This window comes from Schistocerca piceifrons, chromosome 6 (genome assembly GCF_021461385.2).
Source record: "Schistocerca piceifrons isolate TAMUIC-IGC-003096 chromosome 6, iqSchPice1.1, whole genome shotgun sequence".
In the NCBI taxonomy this organism is placed as follows: domain Eukaryota; kingdom Metazoa; phylum Arthropoda; class Insecta; order Orthoptera; family Acrididae; genus Schistocerca; species Schistocerca piceifrons.
The window spans coordinates 465,837,295-465,857,024 of record NC_060143.1 but is presented as its reverse complement, the minus strand read 5'-3'; the positions used below and the strand labels follow the sequence as shown (position 1 = coordinate 465,857,024).

The 19,730-nt window shown below is 42.3% G+C and overlaps 1 protein-coding gene across 1 annotated transcript in view; it reads right to left on the bottom strand.

The window, feature by feature from the left end:
- LOC124802561 (galectin-6-like) overlaps positions 1 to 19,730 on the bottom strand; it is a 431,142-nt gene that overhangs the window by 198,728 nt on the left and 212,684 nt on the right. The gene's annotated exons all lie outside the window — the stretch shown is intronic.

The following is a 19,730-nucleotide window of genomic DNA, read 5'->3' as shown; positions in this document are numbered from 1 at the left end:
TGTGTATGATGATCTTAAATTTTCTTCGATAATAACCATGAGCAATATAATAATATACAACGTTAGTATTAAGTAAATACAGTGTAACACGTAGGTAACGCAGGCACTGAGCTACGTATTACGGTTCCTTGCAATTGGTTGTAATCGACTTTGATTCCAGACATTCTGTTGATAGTACAAATAAAAATAGAGTATCTGTTGCCATATTAACGTAAGTGTCCTTCGGCATTTGGCCAGCACTGACACACATCCTGTTAAAGACCTATATTTTAGAAATATATTTTTGGTTTTATAACGTCATCACGTACATGTTCCTGTTCATGGATACTGTTAAAAGATCTTATCCAGTTAGTTACTGGGTGTCAGGTTGTTTAAATGTAGTGCTTTTACGATGATACCGTACGATAATGTAACATTTATTCAAAGTAAATCTCGAGCAACATATTACTATTCTCGTACTTGCTGCCATCCATCAAGGACCCTACACGCCTTGCTTTAAGAACTGATTTTTGAGGGAAGCTGTGTTTTATAATGTTAGCATACAATAAATAGTGTACCACGTGTGTAGCGTAGACACCGAGCGGCGTATTATAGATCTCGAAACTGGTTGTAATCTATCTGGATCTTATACGGTCTGTCTGATAATACAGGATAAAAAAAAGTGTGTCTGTTGCTGTGTTGACGTAATGTCCGCCGGCATATGGCCAGCAAAGATATGTATCCTGAAGGATAATTTAACGTTCGCAAGTCTTTCCACGGACCTGTCCTGGTTGTGTATTATAATACTCAACTTAGGAACAGTATCTATTTCCTTACTGACGTAGTGTGTTTCGGCATATGGCCGGTATAGGCAAGTTGTTATATACATACACACACACACGTCTGAAGTACCTGTTGTGTTCATGACTAGAAATGTTGTTGTTGTCAGAAGTTCGTATCCATTTCATTACTGGATGTCATGTTTATATGAACTTATTGCACTGGTATCACTATCTCATGACGTTTTCACGTAGCAAAATTAATAAAACTAGCTTGAATCTTGCACCTTATATGTCTGTGTGGCCTAGGTGAAGCATTTGAACGCTTACAAGTTCCATTGTGTTCTCTTACACACTATTATGTTTGACATTTAGTCTAAAGCTACTAATAGATTTTAGGTAACTTGTATATTTTATTCAATTTACAATGGAACATACAGCGGTGTAACTTCACATATTGAATGTATTATAATGTATTGCCACCTAATGACATCAGCTACGACTTACGGTGTAAATGATCTGTGGCAGATGGTATTTCTGTCTCAATCAGGGGGACAACTTAAACTGGTTCCCACGTGTAAGAGGATCATACACATGGGGTTCTGTACAGTTTTTGCACTATATGAGAGTGCTCAGCCCTATATACAATGTCTAATATGTTGCAAGTTCAGTGATTACGGATAAGGAATGTACATGTAGCACAATGGTGTAAAGTTAATGACGAATTCGGATCAGTTGCGTAAATTATTAATTTTTACGTGTTATACACAAACCTGCGATCAGTTACTGATATTACCGTATAGATGATATACTCTACTTAATCGTATAACATCATTTTTTGTTTAAATAAGATGTAGTGACATGCATTTCGTTGTAAACCTTCATAGATCTGAAGATGGAAACTGAACTGGCTGAAACTGATAATCTATGTAACAAAACTTGTGATTTAGGTAGTTAGGTGTTCTAAAAGGATACTAGACTCTCAATACCGTATATTTGAATTCAGAGAATAGCTAGAAGTCAATGAGACTGGCCGGCAGTTATGTGAATCTCTTCTGTTACCGTTCTTGTAAACAATTAAGACTTGCACTTATTTCCTGTCACTGTGCAAAGTTTTGTTGTTAGATGGGATCTAAGGTATATCAGGGCTAAAACGGGAGCTAACTCAACTGTAAATCTTGAACAGAATATGACAGGGATCCCACATGGTTCTGGATTCTTGTTTAATTTTAGCGATTTTCGCTCTTTCTCAACGCCACTTAGACAAATATGCATATCACTCCTCTTTGAAGTGGTATGATAAGTAAATTAGGGGAATACATCTGTATCACTGAACGATGTTGAAGGCCTGGGCCATAGCAGGCAATGAGTGAAGTGGGTGAAAACACACTGACCGCACTAAATAAAGACTCGGTTGAGGCAGTTGCATCGAGTTTTGTTTCCAGAACCGCTATCTAGCAGGAATGCCTGCACAGCTATCCTCTCACATATGTTGCAACTTGATAAGACGCGTAGCGTTTCACGCAGAACAAAGTAGAGACTGTAATAAATAGGGCACTACGCCCATTGTTATCACGGGAAAAATTTCACAATTACTTAACAACTCTGGTTCAGTGCACCACTATTGGGTCTGTAACCCGTATTTAATAATACTCTGCCTACATATAAAATGTGAGAGGCTATTAGGATCAGTATCATCTAACAATGGAAACTCCCCATTGCCTCAGGTTTGGTGGTAAAATGGGCCAGTGGACAGCCTGTCAAAAACTGAACACAGATGAAGCATGAAAGCTGGAAGAAGGTGTACTGAACTGTGTCACTTATTGCTTCTATTTTGCTTCTTTTTTTCAGAGCACTGAAAGACCTGAGTCGAAACAAGGCCCCGGGAGTAGACAACATTCCCTTAGAATTACTGACAGCCTTGGGAGAGCCAGTCCTGACAAAACTCTACCATCTGGTGAGCAAGATGTATGAGATAGGTGAAATACCCTCAGAGTTCAAGAACAATGTAATAATTCCAATCCCAAAGAAAGCAGGTGTTGACAGATGTGAAAATTACCAAACTATCAGTTTAATAAGTCCCTGCTGCAAAATACTAACGCGAATTCTTTACAGACGAATGGAAAAACTGGTAGAAGCGGACCTCGGGGAAGATCAGTTTGGATTCCGTAGAAATGTTGGAACACGTGAGGCAATACTAACCCTACAACTTATCTTAGAAGCTAGATTAAGGAAAGGCAAACCTACGTTTCTAGCATTTGTAGACTTAGAGAAAGCTTTTGACAATGTTGACTGGAATACTCTCTTTCAAATTCTGAAGGTGTCAGGGGTAAAATACAGAGAGCGAAAGGCTATTTACAATTTGTACAGAAACCAGATGGCAGTTTTAAGAGTCGAGGGGCATGAAAGGGAAGCAGTGGTTGGGAAGGGAGTGAAACAGGGTTGTAGCCTCTCCCCGATGTTATTCAATCTTTATATTGAGCAAGCAGTAAAGGAAACAAAAGAAAAATTTGGAGTAGGAATTAAAATCCATGGAGAAGAAATAAAAACTTTGAGATTCGCCGATGACACTGTAATTCTGTCAGAGACAGCAAAGGACTTGGAAGAGCAGTTGAACGGAATGGATAGTGTCTTGAAGGGAGGATATAAGATGAACATCAACGAAAGCAAAACGAGGATAATGGAATGTAGTCGAATTACATCGGGTGATGCTGAGGGAATTAGATTAGGAAATGAGACACTTAAAGTAGTAAATGAGTTTTGCTATTTGGGGGGCAAAATAACTGATGATGGTCGAAGTAGAGAGGATATAAAATGTGGACTGGCAATGGCAAGGAAAGCGTTTCTGAAGAAGAGAAATTTGTTAACATCGAGTATAGATTTAAGTGTCAGGAAGTCGTTTCTGAAATTATTTGTATGGAGTGTAGCCATGTATGGACGCAAAACATGGACAATAAATAGTTTAGACAAGAAGAGAATAGAAGCTTTCGAAATGTGGTGCTACAGAAGAATGCTGAAGATTAGATGGGTAGATCACATAACTAATGAGGGAGTATTGAATAGGATTGGGGAGAAGAGAAGTTTGTGGCACAATTTGACTAGGTAAAGGGATCGGTTGGTAGGACATGTGTTGAGGCATCAAGGGATCACGAATTTAGTATTGGAGGGCAGCGTGGAGGGTAAAAATCGTAGAGGGAGACCAAGAGATGAATACACCAAGCAGTTTCAGAAGGAGGTACTGGGAGATGAAGCTTGTACAAGATAGAATAGCATGGAGAGCTGCATCAAACCAGTCTTAGGACTGAAGACCACAAAAATAACAACAAGCGTCCAAGCTCAAGACGTGCAACATCGAGCGAACTGCAAGAATCGCGGCGTCATGGATGTGTGTGGTCACGACTTTGGACTGCAAAGTGGGAGACCCGTGTTCGAATCTCCCTCGTGCCTTTTTTTGCAAAATTATGAAATTTTCGTCTGGTCTTTGGCGTGCCTGTTCTCCTTCTGTAGTCATCGTAGTTGTCATATTATACATTGCTTACAGAATATGAGTCACGTGGTAAGAATGTATTAGCACAGTAAGTAGATGTAAATAGTGAGAGCAGGCGAGATACCACACAGACCTCTCACAGAAAGGAAAAACAGCAAATAAACGAAGGAATTCAAGAGACAAAACATCGAAAGCGAAACGGAAAAGTCATATCCACTAGCACTTGTGTAGAACAAATAGGAGGTACGAACGTCTACAGGCCTCTTCCATACAGCTCACTGTTGCAAACGGACGTTACATTACGATACAGACACAAATTTGCACGCAGTCAACACGCACGTCAATGACCGGACGGACTGTTCATAGTTTTGCGGAAAAAAATTATTAGGCATAAGGGAGATTTGAACACGGATGTCCCCCATCGCAGTCCAACATCGTGGCCACATACCCACGACACCGTGGCATTCAGCTATGCTCGAAGTCGCACATCTTGAGCTTGGTCCGTTCACTGTTTCGATGTCGCATCTTTTTTCACAGTTCAGTACACCTTCTTCCTGTTTCCATTTTTGATCTGTGTTCAGTTTTTGACGGGCTCTCCACTGTAGGCATCGTCGCTGCGACAATCCTTTATGGGCTGTCAAACCTAGTCTGAATGTAGTTTGTACTAGTGTATGCTATTATTGTGTCACCGTCTATTTTGTTTCAAACTACGTACTATGAAAGCAGACTTTTTCGGTTAGATTAACAGTGACTGTGTGACATGAAAATATAACTAAAATGTACATCTTTGTTACGTCTGCTGACAAAATATCGATAATCTCACATTTTTTCAAGAAAGTACCGATTACATCGACGTCTCTTTACCGACATTTCATTATCCAAACGGCAATGTCGAGTGCCAATGTTTTCAATTTCTATTTTTTTCGCCATTTCCGGAAAATATTTCAATTTCTTTTGGAATTTTAGTATGACGTACTTTTACTTCCAATGTGTGAAGGAATCTTACTACTTTTTCATCTTTCATCAAGTCCAATCTTCCTGTTTGTGTGACGCAAGTATATGTTGCACAAAGGAAGAACATCGATTGCACTGGTGGGTAGCGGTGTGAATGAAACAAGATTTCCGATGTGAAGAAACAGCACACCAGCTGCGTTGCGCTAAAAAACAATTTTTAACGCAAAGTCGTGTACTATTTCTTCACAACTACATTCTTCAAAAACAGTTGCTGAAACTGATGAACAAAAATCTAAATGACAAGATTGGTCTTTGCGGTGGGCGGTGCTGACGTAATCGGCGCTCGGGGATTAGCTTCACCAAGCAGTTTTGACACTGCAATAGCTACGTCGCTGGCGGTTGCAGGAATGAAGAAAAAACAGGAAGTCGACATGACGTGTTCAGGACAAATCCGATACGTGACGAACCCCCATCAAGACACCTTTTATTGTGCCACATATATGCAGTTATCATTGTTAGCAAAGGGTTTATCGCCAAGCGTGAATGCGCATCGTTTCCCTTCCGTTCTTGCTCTAATGTGGATAGGCAGACTGCTAGTTTGATGATTTACAGAATATCTAATAATAAATCAATACTCAAAAATACAGCTGTAAACCTGGCAGTACAGGTACATCGGCATTTTTTCCGCCGTTATATCGATACTTTTTTCAATATATCGAGAGCCGATAATGACATATTTTTAAAAATATCAGCATTCCTATTCTGTCTCAAAAAAATAGCGCCCAACACAGAAAGTGAAGTATCGAGTAGCTGAGAAGGAAACGAAATTAAACTTCACAGCTTGAGAGGGCATATGATGTTATTGCAATTATCACAAAATCGAGTCCACTTTAGAAAGGACTTTGCATCTCTGGCGTCGACGCATGCAGTGTTGCGTTAGAAAGGGTGTCAAAGCCTTTGTATCCTCTCCACAGGCAATCTGGACCGCAACTGATGTAATCAGGTCTTGATATCCCGGCTACTGGTAGAGGGACGGATTTGACCGAGTTGGTCCCACACATGTTCTATCGGGTACAGATCTGGGAATCCTACTGCCCAGGGAACTAACTCAACATTACGCAGACAGTTCTTAGAGGCACGTGTCATATCTGGACGGGCATTATCCTGTTGCGAAAAGCCATCTTGTCGCATGAAAGGCGACGTGATGACGCGAAATGCCAATCATGTACCATTGCATCACCCTCAATCACTACCAGTTGCGACCTGAAGTCATACCCGACGGCTTACCACACGAATGCCGCTGTGCCTCTCCAGGACATCTCTCTCTAGCTCGCCACTGTACTCGCCAACGACAGTCATCAGGGATAGTGCAGACCCGCGAGTCATCGCTGAACAAAATGCTACGCCATTCATCAGGGTGTCCATGGCTCCAGATTGCAGCATCTCTCCAAATGCTGCCGTCTGTATTTTGGTGTTATACGACAGCATACGCATGGGCGCGGTAACTCTCTACGAAACGAGCTAAATTTTGCTCCGATGGCAGCTCACACCTCTGGGCGTTCCCTCAACGAGCACCACCAGGCATACCACCACTACAGGCAGCTTCTCCCTACGGTGCGATACCGTGAGTCCCTAGATGTCGCTGCGTGACAGACTGAAGGAATGTGATTCCTCAGCGGCCACTCTTACTAACACTTCTTGGTATGATCTGTCCTGTCCCTCACTCTCTCTCTCTCTCACACACACACACACACACACACACACACACACACACACACACACACACACACACACACACACAATGCCATCCCTCTGAAACTCAGATGAAAGCGAAACGAAGTTTTCGGTATCTTTTAGCGTTTTTAATGTTTGCTAATCCATTAGAATGATCCAAACAGTTCACTCTTTCTGTAAGTCAAGCACTGCTGCTATGGGTTCGGAATTTCATGATTCTGGGACGTCCATAGTATCGCGCTATAATTTATTGCCTTAATGTTCTGTGTCCAAATATTCGTCTACATCTATATCGTACTCCGCAAGGGTACTGATCCCTCCACCCCTGTTCCACTCGCGAATAGTGCGTCGGAAGAATGATTGCGGTAAGCCTCTATATTGGCTCTAATTTCGCGAATTTTCTCCTCTTCGTCAATACGCGAGATCTACGTGGGGCGAAGTAATACGCTGTCCGACTCCTCCTGAAAACCACTGTCCAGAAATTTCAATAGTAAATCTCTCCGTAATGCACAACGCCTCTTGCAACGTCTGCCGGTGGAGTTTGTTTAGAATTTCCGTAATTCTCTCTCGCGAGCTAAACGTTCCCTTGACGAAACGCGCCGCTCTTCGTTGGATCTCTTCTAACAGTCCTACCTGATAGGGATCCCAGACAGGTTAACAGTACTCAAGAATCGGGCAAACAAGCGCCTTATAAGCCACTTCTTTCGTGGCTGAGTTACATTTCCTTAAGATTCTTCCGATGAATCCGAGTCTGCTGTCTGTTTTTCCCACTATCTGTTTTGTGTGGTCATTCCATTTAAGGTCGCTCTGGAAAGTTAAGCCTAGATATTTTACGGCACACGCTGTTTCCAGCTGTTTGTCAAACATAGTGTAGGCTGTACAGTAGTGGATTTCTTTTCGTTTGTATGCGCAATATGTTACATTTATTTACGTTCAGGGTCAACTGCCAGAGCCTGCACCATTCATCAATTCCCTGCAGGTCGTTCTGCAAATTCTTACTAACTTCTGGCGTTGCTACTTTGGTATAAACAACTGCATCGTCTGCGAATAGCCTTGAAGAGCATCTGACGCCTTTTACTAGGTCATTTATGTATATATTGTGAACAGCAACGGTTCTATCACTCTTCGCTGTGGTACTCCGGATGTTACCTTTACATCTGTCGATTCAGTTCCGTTAAGAGCGACGTGTTGAGTTCTAACTGCAAGAAAGTCTTTAACCCAATCGCAGGTCTGCTCCGATATTCCGTAAGCTCGTATTTTTTTCATTAAACGGCAATGCGGGACGGTGTCAAATGTCTTACTGAAATCAAGGAACACGGCATCAGCCTGAGCGCCGTTATCCACTGCGCTGTGGATTTCACGCAGGAAAAGCACGAGCTGTGTTTTGTAGGATCTCTGTGTACGGAATCTATGTTTATTTTTATAGAGGTGTTCATTTTCCAAAAACATCATAATTCTTGAGCATAAAACGTGTTCCATAATTCTACAACAGACTGACGTCGACGATGTAGGTCTATAATTGTGTGGATCTGTCTTACTGCCTTTCTTAAAAACGGGAATGACCTGCGCCTTTTTCTAGTCTTTACGTATCTTTCGTTGCTCAAGCGATCTACGATAAGTTATTGCTAGAAAGGGAGCAAGTTTTTTCGTATAATCTTTATAGACTCTTTTAGGGATCTCATGTGGTCCTGAAACCTTTCCGCTACTAAGCGAACGTAGCTGATTTTCAGTTCTGCAATCGGTCATCTCAGTATCTGCGATTTCGATGTTCGAATATTCTGATTGTTCTGGTTCATTACCATCTATTTATTTATATGGGTTACTGAACTGAGAAGATATTTTTTTCTTGTATTGTTCTCTTATACATTTTCTTAGGTTTGGATCACCATCTCTCACATCTTAATGTAAACGCTGTTTCATCAAGACTGTATAATTACAGGTAATAGCTTTTATTTGTATCACACTAATGGACAATGCAAGAATATTATACAGGAGCATGGAAAAGAAAATTGAGGATCTGTTACATGACGATAAGTTTCTCTTCCGGAAACGTAAGGACACTAGGCAGGCACTTGCAACGTTGCGACTGACAGTGGAAGCAAGACAAAAAAATCAAGACATGTTCATTGGATTTGTCCACCTGGAAAAAAATTCGACAACGTAGAAAGGAGCAAAATATTTGAACTTCTGAGAAAAATCTGAGTAAACTACAGGACAAGACCGATAATGTACAACTTGTCGAAGAGCAAGTGGGAACAAGCAGCATGAAAAACCAACAACGAGGCGTAACAGCCTCAAGAGGAATGACTTCGTTCAAAAATTTCTCTAAGGCTGTGGTACCCTGCCATCATCCAAACTCAACAACAAAGTGCTTTGATTAAAAAGGGTGTAAAAGAGGGATGTAGTCTTTCGCCCTTTTGTGTGCTATATGTACAGCGAAGAAGAATGACGGAAACAAAAGAAACGTTCAAGAGTGGGATTAAAATTTACGATGACAGGATACCAACGATAAGATTTGCTGATGAAATTTCTATCCTCAGTGTAAATGAAGAAAGTTTACAAGACAAGCTGAATGGAATGAACAACCTAGAATTACAGAATATGGACAGTGTGCAAACCGAAGAAAGGCGAAAGTAATGAGGAGAAGCAGAAATAAGATTATTAATAAAAATAATATCTAAATTGTGAAGCACACAGTTAACGAATTATGATACTTTGGAAGCAAAAATAATACACGATGAAAGAAGCAAGGAAAATATAAAGCATTTTAGCACATGCGAAGAGGGCAATCCTGGCCACGAGTATTCTACTAGTAAAAAACATACTTGAGGAAATAAATTCTAAAAACGTGTGTTTGCAGCGTACTGTTATATGGTCGTGGTTTATGTACTGTGAGTAAATCTGAACAGAACTGAAGAATTTGCGATGTGATACTATAGTAGGGTGTTGAAAGTCGGGTAGACTGTCAAGATGAAAAAGTGGTCAGAATCTGGGAGGAAAGGAACAAATTGAGAACACTACAAACAAGGAAAGGATGACAGGACATGAGTTGAGCCACCAAGGAATAGCCTCCACGATAGTAGTGGGGACTGTTGAGGGTATAAACTTTAGGGGAAGACAGAGTTTGGAATACATCCAGCAAATACACTACTGGCCATTAAAATTGTTACACCACGAAGATGACGTGCTACAGACGCGAAATTTAACCGACGGGAAGAAGATGCTGCGATATCCAAATGATTAGCCTTTCAGAGCATTCACACAAGGTTGGCGACTGTGACGACACCTACAACGTGGTGACAAGAGGGAAAGTTTCCAACCGATTTCTCATACACAAACGGCGTTGACCGGTGGTGCCTCGTGTAAGGAGGAGAAATGCGTACCATCACGTTTCCGAGTTTGATAAAGGTCGGATTGTAGCCTATCGCGATTGCAATTTATCGTATCGCGACATTGCTGCTCGCGTTGGTCGCAATCCAATGACTGTTAGCAGAATGTGAAATCGGTGGGTTCAGGAGGGTAACACGGAACGCCTTGCTCGATCCCAACGGCCTCGTATCACTAGCAGTCGAGATGACAGGCATCTTATACGCATGGCTGTCACGGATCGTGCAGCCACTTCTCGATTCCTGACTCAACAGATGGGGAAGTTTGCAAGACGACAACCATCTGCACGAACAGCTCGACGACGTTTGCAGCAGCATGGACTATCAGCTCGGAGACCATGGCTGCGGTTATCCTTGACGCTGCATCACAGACAGGAGCGCCTGCGATGGTGTACTCGACGAACCTGGGTGCACGAATGGCAAAACGTCATTTTTTCGGATGAATCCAGGTTCTGTTTACAGCATCATGATGGTCGCATCCGTGTTTGGCGACATCGCGGTGAACGCACATTAGAAGCGTGTATTCGTCATCGCCTTACTGGCGTATCACCTGACGTGATGGTATGGGGTGCCATTGGTTACACGTCTCGGTCACCTCTTGTTCGCACTGACGGCACTTTGAAGAGTGGACTTTACATTTCAGATGTGTTACGACCCGTGGCTCTACCCTTCATTCGATCCCTGCGGCACGCTATATTTCAGCAGGATCATGCACGACCGCAAGTTGCAGGTCCTGTACGGGCCTTTCTGGATACAGATAATGTTCGACTGCTACCCTGGCCAGCACATTCTCCAGATCTCTCACCAATTGAAAACGTCTGGTCAATGGTGGCCGAGCAACTGGCTCGTCACAATACGCCAGTCACTACTCTTGACGGGGCAGCTGAACCTGTACACGCCATCCAAGCTCTGACTCAATGCCCGGGCGTATCAAGGCTGTTATTACGGCCTGAGGAGGTTGTTCTGGGTACTGATTTCTCAGGATCTATGCACCCAAATTGCGTGAAAATGTAATCACATGTCAGTTCTAGTATAATATATTTGCGCAATGAATACCCGTTTATCATTTGCATTTCTTCTTAGTGTAGTAATTTTAATGGCCAGTAGTGTAATTGAGGACTTAGGGTGCTATTCTGAAATGAAGAGGTTGGTGCAGGAGAAGAAAACGTAGCGCGCAGCATCGAATCAACCAGAGGACAGGACAATTTTGGCTATAGTTCCATTTTCAAATGATCTAGCAGTGATTGTGTATTCGCTGGACACCTGAAAATGGCACTGTAGTCTGAATAGCCTGATAACATCTACGTAGCCGAATGGATAGCGTGTCAGCCAAACTGATAAACCCGCTGAGATTCCAGGAACTTTCTCTTGGACGCAAGACTGGAATGCGGTCTTCTCATGGACGTGAGGCCCGTTGAGGAGCTACTTAGAAGTTGCGGCTCGAACGTCGGAAACCTGGCAACAGATGAGGGAGCAGTGTGTATAGAACATGCCTCGCCACGTTTCACGCAATATCGCTGTTGGCAGAGAATGATGCGTTGGGCGTCAGAACCGCGAGGTCTTCCAACACCTGCTCGCAGAACTGAGTGTGAAAATGTTGTCAGTGGCTTTACATCTTGGTGGAACAACGCTGTCATGATCCCCCTCTCCCCCAACCATTCTATAGTCCCAACACGCAACTCTACAAAGCACGCTTTCATGGACGGTATTTTGCTTATTTGGTGACGTTTTATGGCCATTAGGGGCGTGGTACAAGGCATCTATCTGCACAACGTGAAGCATCCCCAACTCTCCTGTGGTTCCCTTTTTAGGTACTCCACGTCGATGTCTGCTCGTACATACGTATCGTCGGTAGGTTTTCCGGCTTTACTTCCCGACGTGACAGCGACGACTCTCCGATGAGATGCGGGCCTTGTGTTTTGCTATTACTGCGAGTCTTGTAAATATCGCTTCTATTTAGTATTTTGCCCGGCTAAACCCCTCCCCTTTTATGATTAAGACACCCTGCGCCACCTTTCGGAGGGAGTGGGGACGTCAAAGAGTCGCAGAAGTTCATATTAAGCAGTCCGCAAAACACGTAAAAGTTCATTTCAGTTAGCGTGTTAGTTCATGCCTACGCTTTCCGCTAGATGGTGCTGACTTACTGCTGAATAGCTTTGGTTCTGTAAAACCTTCACTGATTAGTACTAGGTAAATGAAATAAGTACAACACTCTTGTATTTCACTTTCCCTCTATATTCAAGGATTAAGATGGTGATGGATGATGGTCTATTTAAAAGGTGCCTAGCCTGGAGGAATCTAAATAGTCCGCAAATGCCGATATGCACGCGCTCTACGTCCAGATTCGCAACTAACGGCACACGACACTTTCAAAAGTCCACACGTTAATATATGAATAGCGGTACCTCAAGTGTCAGAGATCGTACACTACATCACTTTTAATCTCCGTAATATTCTAACAGTTTATCGTGAATCTTAACACGATAAAGTCCAATCTAATTATTGTCTCGCTGACTGACACGGGTTCCCCGCCCTTTAACGAAAGAATCAAGAGGGAAAAGAGGCGGCAATAATGACGATCAGGCCTTTTTATACGTTTTTCATCACAAGAGCTTAACGTCACTGCCTTCTCCATGACGGAGCTTCCGTGGCTTTGCTGTACTTACACGTTAAACTACTTGCTGATATACTATAATTTTGATCTGCAATTACTGAACTCTGATTTTACACTATTTTCCCCTCTAAAAATTCTATTCTTAATTTTAAATTATTCTTTCTATAGCTTTTATCACTGTAAACTGAACCGAGGTGTTACAAACGTTTCGCGTGCCACTGTTGCAGATATCATCAAAGGCGGTAACAACTCGAAAGGACTTACGAACTCAGCTACTTTGAGATTTAACTGCTTTCTGAGTTGTTATAGCCTCTGATGATGTCCCCAGCACTGAATGACGAAACGCTGGACCGGGAAATATTCCCTAGGCCGCAGCCTAATGCCTATAAAACAAATACCACTAAAAACGTTAAAACTTACCCCAAGGAGGTGGAAGAATTTTGCCTCCAGGTTTAGAACGTTGAATGTGTTCCTCTAAGTAGAAGTCGTTTAAAGAAACACTAAAAATTACACCGACGAAGGAAGTGCGTGACACTGAACGCTCAGAACCGCACGAAAATGTGCTACAATATATATCACTTATCCCGAGAACAATGATCTAAAGAGAGAAGCTTTGATAACGCGATGAAACAAAGCGACGACTAACAGGTTCAAAAACACACATTTGAAAAGTCTTGATTTACAATTTGCATTTCTTTATGCAATATAAGCCCTTAGATGAGACGAATCGTTGATTTTGTAGGACTACAATGTGAAAAATTACGAGTAAAAGTTACTCGATCGTCACTTTATCATCAGACTTCACTCTGTATTATACAAACAATTTCTGCACCGAAGTACAAGCTTATGTCACAATACGCTGTGACGTTTGAAATTTTACCTAGTGTAGCGTTCGATACTGGACTGCATGAAAGAAGTGTGACAATGTGAAAAAAATAGCTTTAGTGAGATGTGCATACTGTTCTGTTCCACTCTGCTCTGACGACTTCACTGAAATCCCACGCCTGCATTTTGAAGACCGAACAGTTGTGTAGCGCTATCAGGTCAGAGTACGAGGGTCACTCCAAAAAAAAAAAATGCGCATTTTTTTAAATCCATCTTTTATTCTACATGTTTGAAAGCTTTTACAGTGTGTAGATACATCCTTTAGGAACAATATTTTCATATCTCCACATAATTTCCATCCCTCTAACTGCCTTACGCCATCTTGGAACCAGCGCCTGTATACCCGCACGGAAAAATTCTGGACCAACCTGTTGGAGCCACTGTGTGGCAGCGTGCACAAGGGAGTCATCATCTTCAAACCTTGTCCCACGAAGAGTGTCTTTCAGCTTCCCAAAGAGATGATAGTCACATGAAGCCAAGTCAGGACTGTAAGGCAGGTGTTTCATTGTTGTCCATCCGAGTTTTGTGATCGCTTCCATGGTTTTTTGACTGACATGTGGCCGTGCAACAGTAACACATTCTGCTTTTGCCAATGTGGTCGAACACTACTCAGTCGAGCTTGAAGTTTATTCAGTGTCGTAACATATGCATCAGAATTTACGGCGGTTCCACTTGGCATGATGTCCACAAGCAAGAGTCCTTCAGAATCGAAAAACACCGGAGCCTTAACTTTCCCAGCATAAGGTGTGATTTTGAATTTTTTTTCTTCGGTGAATTTACATGATGCCACTCCATTGCTTGCCTCTTCGTCTCTGATGATAAATGATGGAGCCGTGTTTCAGCACCTGTTGCAATTCTTCCAAGAAATTCGTCTCCACCATTCTCGCACTGTTCCAAAAGTTCTCTGCATACCGTTTTTCTTGTTTCTTTGTGAGCCACTGTCAACATCCTGGGAACCCACCTGGCACAAACCTTTTTTAACGCCAACACTTTCAGTATTCTGCCAACACTTCCTTCCCCTATCCCATCGTAGCGTGGCAATTCGTTCACTGTGATGCGTCTGTCAGGAGTCACCAGTTCGTTAATTCTCTGCACATTGTCTGGAGTGTGTGCATTACGAAGCCTTCCGTTGCGACGAAGCCTGCCGTTGCGAGGACAAATGGCTCTGAGCACTATGGGACTTAACATCTATGGTCATCAGTCCTCTAGAACTTAGAATTACTTAAACCTAACTAACCTAAGGACATCACACAACACCCGGTCATCACGAGGCAGAGAAAATCCCTGACCCCGCCGGGAATCGAACCCGGGAACCCGGGCGTGGGAAGCGAGAACGCTACCGCACGACCACGAGCTGTGGACGCTGCGAGGACAATCCTCAATATTGCCGTCCCCGTTTTCATCACAAAACCTGCTTGCTCACCGACTAACTGTACTGCGATCGACAGCAGCATCTCCATACACCTTTTTCAACCTCTTGTGCATGTTTCCCACTGTCTCGTTTTCACAGCACAGGAATTTTATGACAGCACGTTGCTTCCTACAAACGTCAAGTATATCAGCAATCTTGAAGACATGTTGTGATGGCGCCACTCACGGGAAGATGTTGAACTAATTGTAAGTTTGAAAACATGCGGGAAGGATGTATCTACACACTGTACAACTTTCACATATGCAGAATGAAAACTGTATTTTTACAAAAATAATTTGCATTTCTTTTGGAGTGACCCTCGTAAAAGTTTAATTTCGATACCGAAGTTAAATCCACCCCAAGTTTCTAAATTCATTCATGTAGAATATATGGTCTCTTGAACTCTGATAAATTATTTTAAGACATCCTTTATTATTACGTCAGTGCTTAAATGAAGTTTAACTGTAGTTAGAAGGATTTTTTGCTGCTTATCCATTATATTTTCGGCATTGATTGTGCGCTTGAATAGTGAACGAATGTGTTGTTACTCGATCTAGTGTTCCGAAGTTCCCACAGTCTGGAGTGAGGTAGCGTTTAACCTTGCAAAAACCGACATATTGCAGCCCAGGTCACACGATAGAGGTGGCGTCTGTACTTCCTGCTTTTACACAGAAGTTGCGACATTATACCTTTATATGCGAAAAACCGTGTAGCAACACAGTGACCCCGTAATTAATGACATATTTTAGCTACTTTATAGGTGTCTCGGAAGACAGACGTATGAGGTCGGATCCGGGTCGGCTCCGTGGATATTTCTGATGAACTTCACCTAGAAGAAATTGTACCTTAGTATTGTCAAGTTGCGCTCTACACCATGTCTGCATCGAACCGTACATCCCAACTGGACAGGTGAGCCTCTTCACAGTACAAATAAGGGTGAAAGGAGAAACGTTAGCGATAAACACATTTGCCGGCCAGTGTGGCCGTGCGGTTAAAGGCGCTTCAGTCTGGAACCGCGTGACCGCTACGGTCGCAGGTTCGAATCCTGCCTCGGGCATGGATGTGTGTGATGCCGTTAGGTTTAATTAGTTCTAAGTTCTAGGCGACTGATGACCTCAGAAGTTAAGTCGCATAGTGCTCAGAGCCATTTGAACCATTTTGATAAACACATTTCAAGTACACAGTCATGTGTTAGAGGCAATTTTCGTAACGTTTACACACCAGTCTATCAAAGAAGATTTTTAATAGGGTTATCTTGAGAAATATTTAGACCAAATATCTCAACATTTCGAGCCTAGTGTATATTTACCAAATACAGTAACTTCCGTTACATGAACTGTTTATTTGTGGGAGCCCACAAACTATTGAAGTATGGTAATTAAGGAGAGCGGTTACGTTCCTCGATCGTGACTGCCTCGACTTGAACTCTCTTCCACTAAATGAGAAAGATTTTTACAGAAAAGCGCTGGGATTTGCAACAAAATTGCGTTTTTCTATCTGAGTATATTTCTGTACGCTTTGTTACACAAATAGATGCAGACCGACACAGACAAGATAACATTTAGAAGCCCTACTGGCGTATCAATTGAAAATGATAAACTAATTCTTTTTTCTTCACACACACGACAGAGAGAGAGAGAGAGAGAGAGAGAGAAATGGAAATCAGCGTACGGCATTGTGGGCCGGGAGTCCCCCATTCGGGGAAGTTCGGAGTCCCTGAGCGGAGAAAATCTCCTGCCCCAGCCGGGAGTCGAACCAGGGCCCCTTAGCGTGGCATTCTACCGCGCTGACCACTCAACTAATGGGAGCAGAGAGAGAGAGAGAGAGAGAGAGAGAGAGAGAGAGAGAGAGGGGGGGGGGGGGCGTTGCTTGGTCACTGTTAGGCCGTATTCGAGTACGCGTCCAAGTTATGGCAGTTCAGAACAAAGGCAGATACTAAAACAATGTATGAGAAGGCCTTATTAAATTCTCCATTCGTGCGGCCGTATTTTCCGTAGTTGTTTTTCTAATTACCGAAGGTATTTTAAATCCGTCTTTCCAATAAACGATGGACCACTTCACAAACGTGAAAGGAGACGGCATTTCCTGATGGGAGCGAAAACGAAGTATAAAATATCGCAAGTAAAATCAAATAATTTTGGAACTAACTGTTTCTCGATTTAGAAAGCAAATCAGGATATAAATATATATTTCATTACAGACCAGTGATGAAGTTTTATTTCAATAAAACGAAACGCTTTTGGTAATAAAAATATTAATTTTCATGTTGTAATGACTGATTTAAAATTCGTCCAGTAACTGAAACAATCCAAAATTATTGGCCATAATATCTTTACGCCAAGTTACAAACAACGTTACGCTGTACGTTAAAATATTTGCCATCATTTACCTGAGCTGGTGCTTAAACCAAAATGAAACCGTGACTAACTATTATATTAGAAAACTTAATACAACTTTATTACAAAATGACGTACCCACCGAATCCCAGTAAGCAGTTTACACTGTTCATTAGAGTAAAATTAGAAAGACAGTTCTAATAACAGAGGGGGAACATATGACGACGTTACTTTCCTAACCTAATTCCGTGTACTGTAGAACAAGAACGCCTTGCGATAAACAGGAAAAACTAGTTTAGAACCTGTCGCCGTAACGACTAACGAAGAAGGAAGAAAATGATTGAGGGAATGACTGCCATGATACAGTTACGTCGCACCGAGTAAGCTTTAAGACTGTAAACAAAGCTTCAGTTCCATGGCTGAACTTGTAATTCGAAACGCAGTGAAGTGTGTTGTATGGTAAGCTTGCACGTGACGAATGATATGCACCAGTGACGAGTTTACCTGTGATGCTTCGGGCAGTTACGTAACCTGTTACAACTGGAAACTGGCAGTGTGCAAGGACGTTTATTTTTTATTGTGGGCTGATCGTAGTGATGATGATTAGGAGTTTAGAGACTGAATATGTATGGTTATACGTCTCTCAATTGCCTCCCAGGACGAAATCTATGTATCCCACTTGTCTGTGTCTACAGTAAATCTCATGTGCAAGTGTGAAAAAAGTTTCTAAATGTTTTAATCGTATACCTGAGGCGCTATGTTCGCATCAACGAAGGAAACCGCTTAGAAAGTACATCCAGGCTGTCCCCGGCTCACCAACCCTCGTCCTTAATTCGTGAGGAGGATTCGATCCAGGTCAGACCCACCTCACAGACTCCCGGAAGCGGCGTGTTAACGCTTCCGGCTATCCGGACGGGTGCGGATCGTAGGGGAAACATTTTCAATGTCTGAAGCAACGAGGTTTGCCGCACTTTTTTTTTTTTAATGCTAGACAGATAGATGTGTAGAAATGTTGAACGATCGATGCACAATGACCAAAATGGAATGTCAACGACACGTCACGTTGCACTCTCCAGTAATGCTCTGTGGATGAGAGGCTAAGATGGTTGTTCTATCATACAAAAGTTGGGATTTAGACTCCGTCTAAGAAAATAGCTATAAAAAGAACTGGAACTTGAAAGAATACTAAAAGGAGCCGCATATACTTTCAAGACATCAAAAGCCTACCATTTATTCGTTCCAGGATATGTACACAAATGGGAAGATATCACAGTATTTAAAACACAATATGAATCACAAACCTGCGTTGTCCTCTGCATTTTTTTTCTTACTACTCACGTAATAACGTCAAAACACTGCCTTCTCCCTACCCCGTAATCCGAAGCGATTCATTGTTGAAGCAAGGTGCTTAAAAGTTGCACGGCACCTGTTTCTTGATAAAGGAAGACATCGTGATGGCTACGACGATTAATTACAAATGAAACAGTTTTCTGCGTCATTTACTAGCTTATTACTCCATTACGCAGTTATATAGTTGACATCGCACTCTTCTGGTAGACAATCAGGAATTTACGTTCCTAGTATTAGCGGGCAGCACACTCGTCTTCTCGCGCTTAAGAGGTTGAGTGCGAATTGTTTTCCACTTGGCCTACTGCTGAGAAAAGGCGTCTATGCTACTTACAAATACCAGGAATGTAAATGGGTAATCTTCGAACTTAGAGGGATTATGCCGGCCACTGAAACGTATACTGGACTAACAATTGACTTACGCAGCAAGAGAGGTTTAAATAAAAACATACTTTTATTAAAATTACTATTATCGCACTAAATACGACAAAGTTCATCGGTTTCGACTGTTAAGTAGCCAGCATCAGAATAATAATAGTAGAAAGCCGGCACGGTAGCGTGTTCGGTCAGAGGGTTTAGCTACCCTCTGTAATAAAAAACTGAGTGAACGGATCAACGAACAACCAGAACAAGTGTTATAGGACGTCCGCCACGAACAAAGTCAACGAACAATATAGAACAAAATGAGATTAGAAAAAAAAAAACACCTGCCCGCGAAAGGCAAAGGTCCGGAGTTCGAGTCTCGGTCCGGCACACAGTTTTAATCTGCCAAAAAGTTTCATATCAGCGCACACTCCACTGCAGAGTGAAAATCTCAT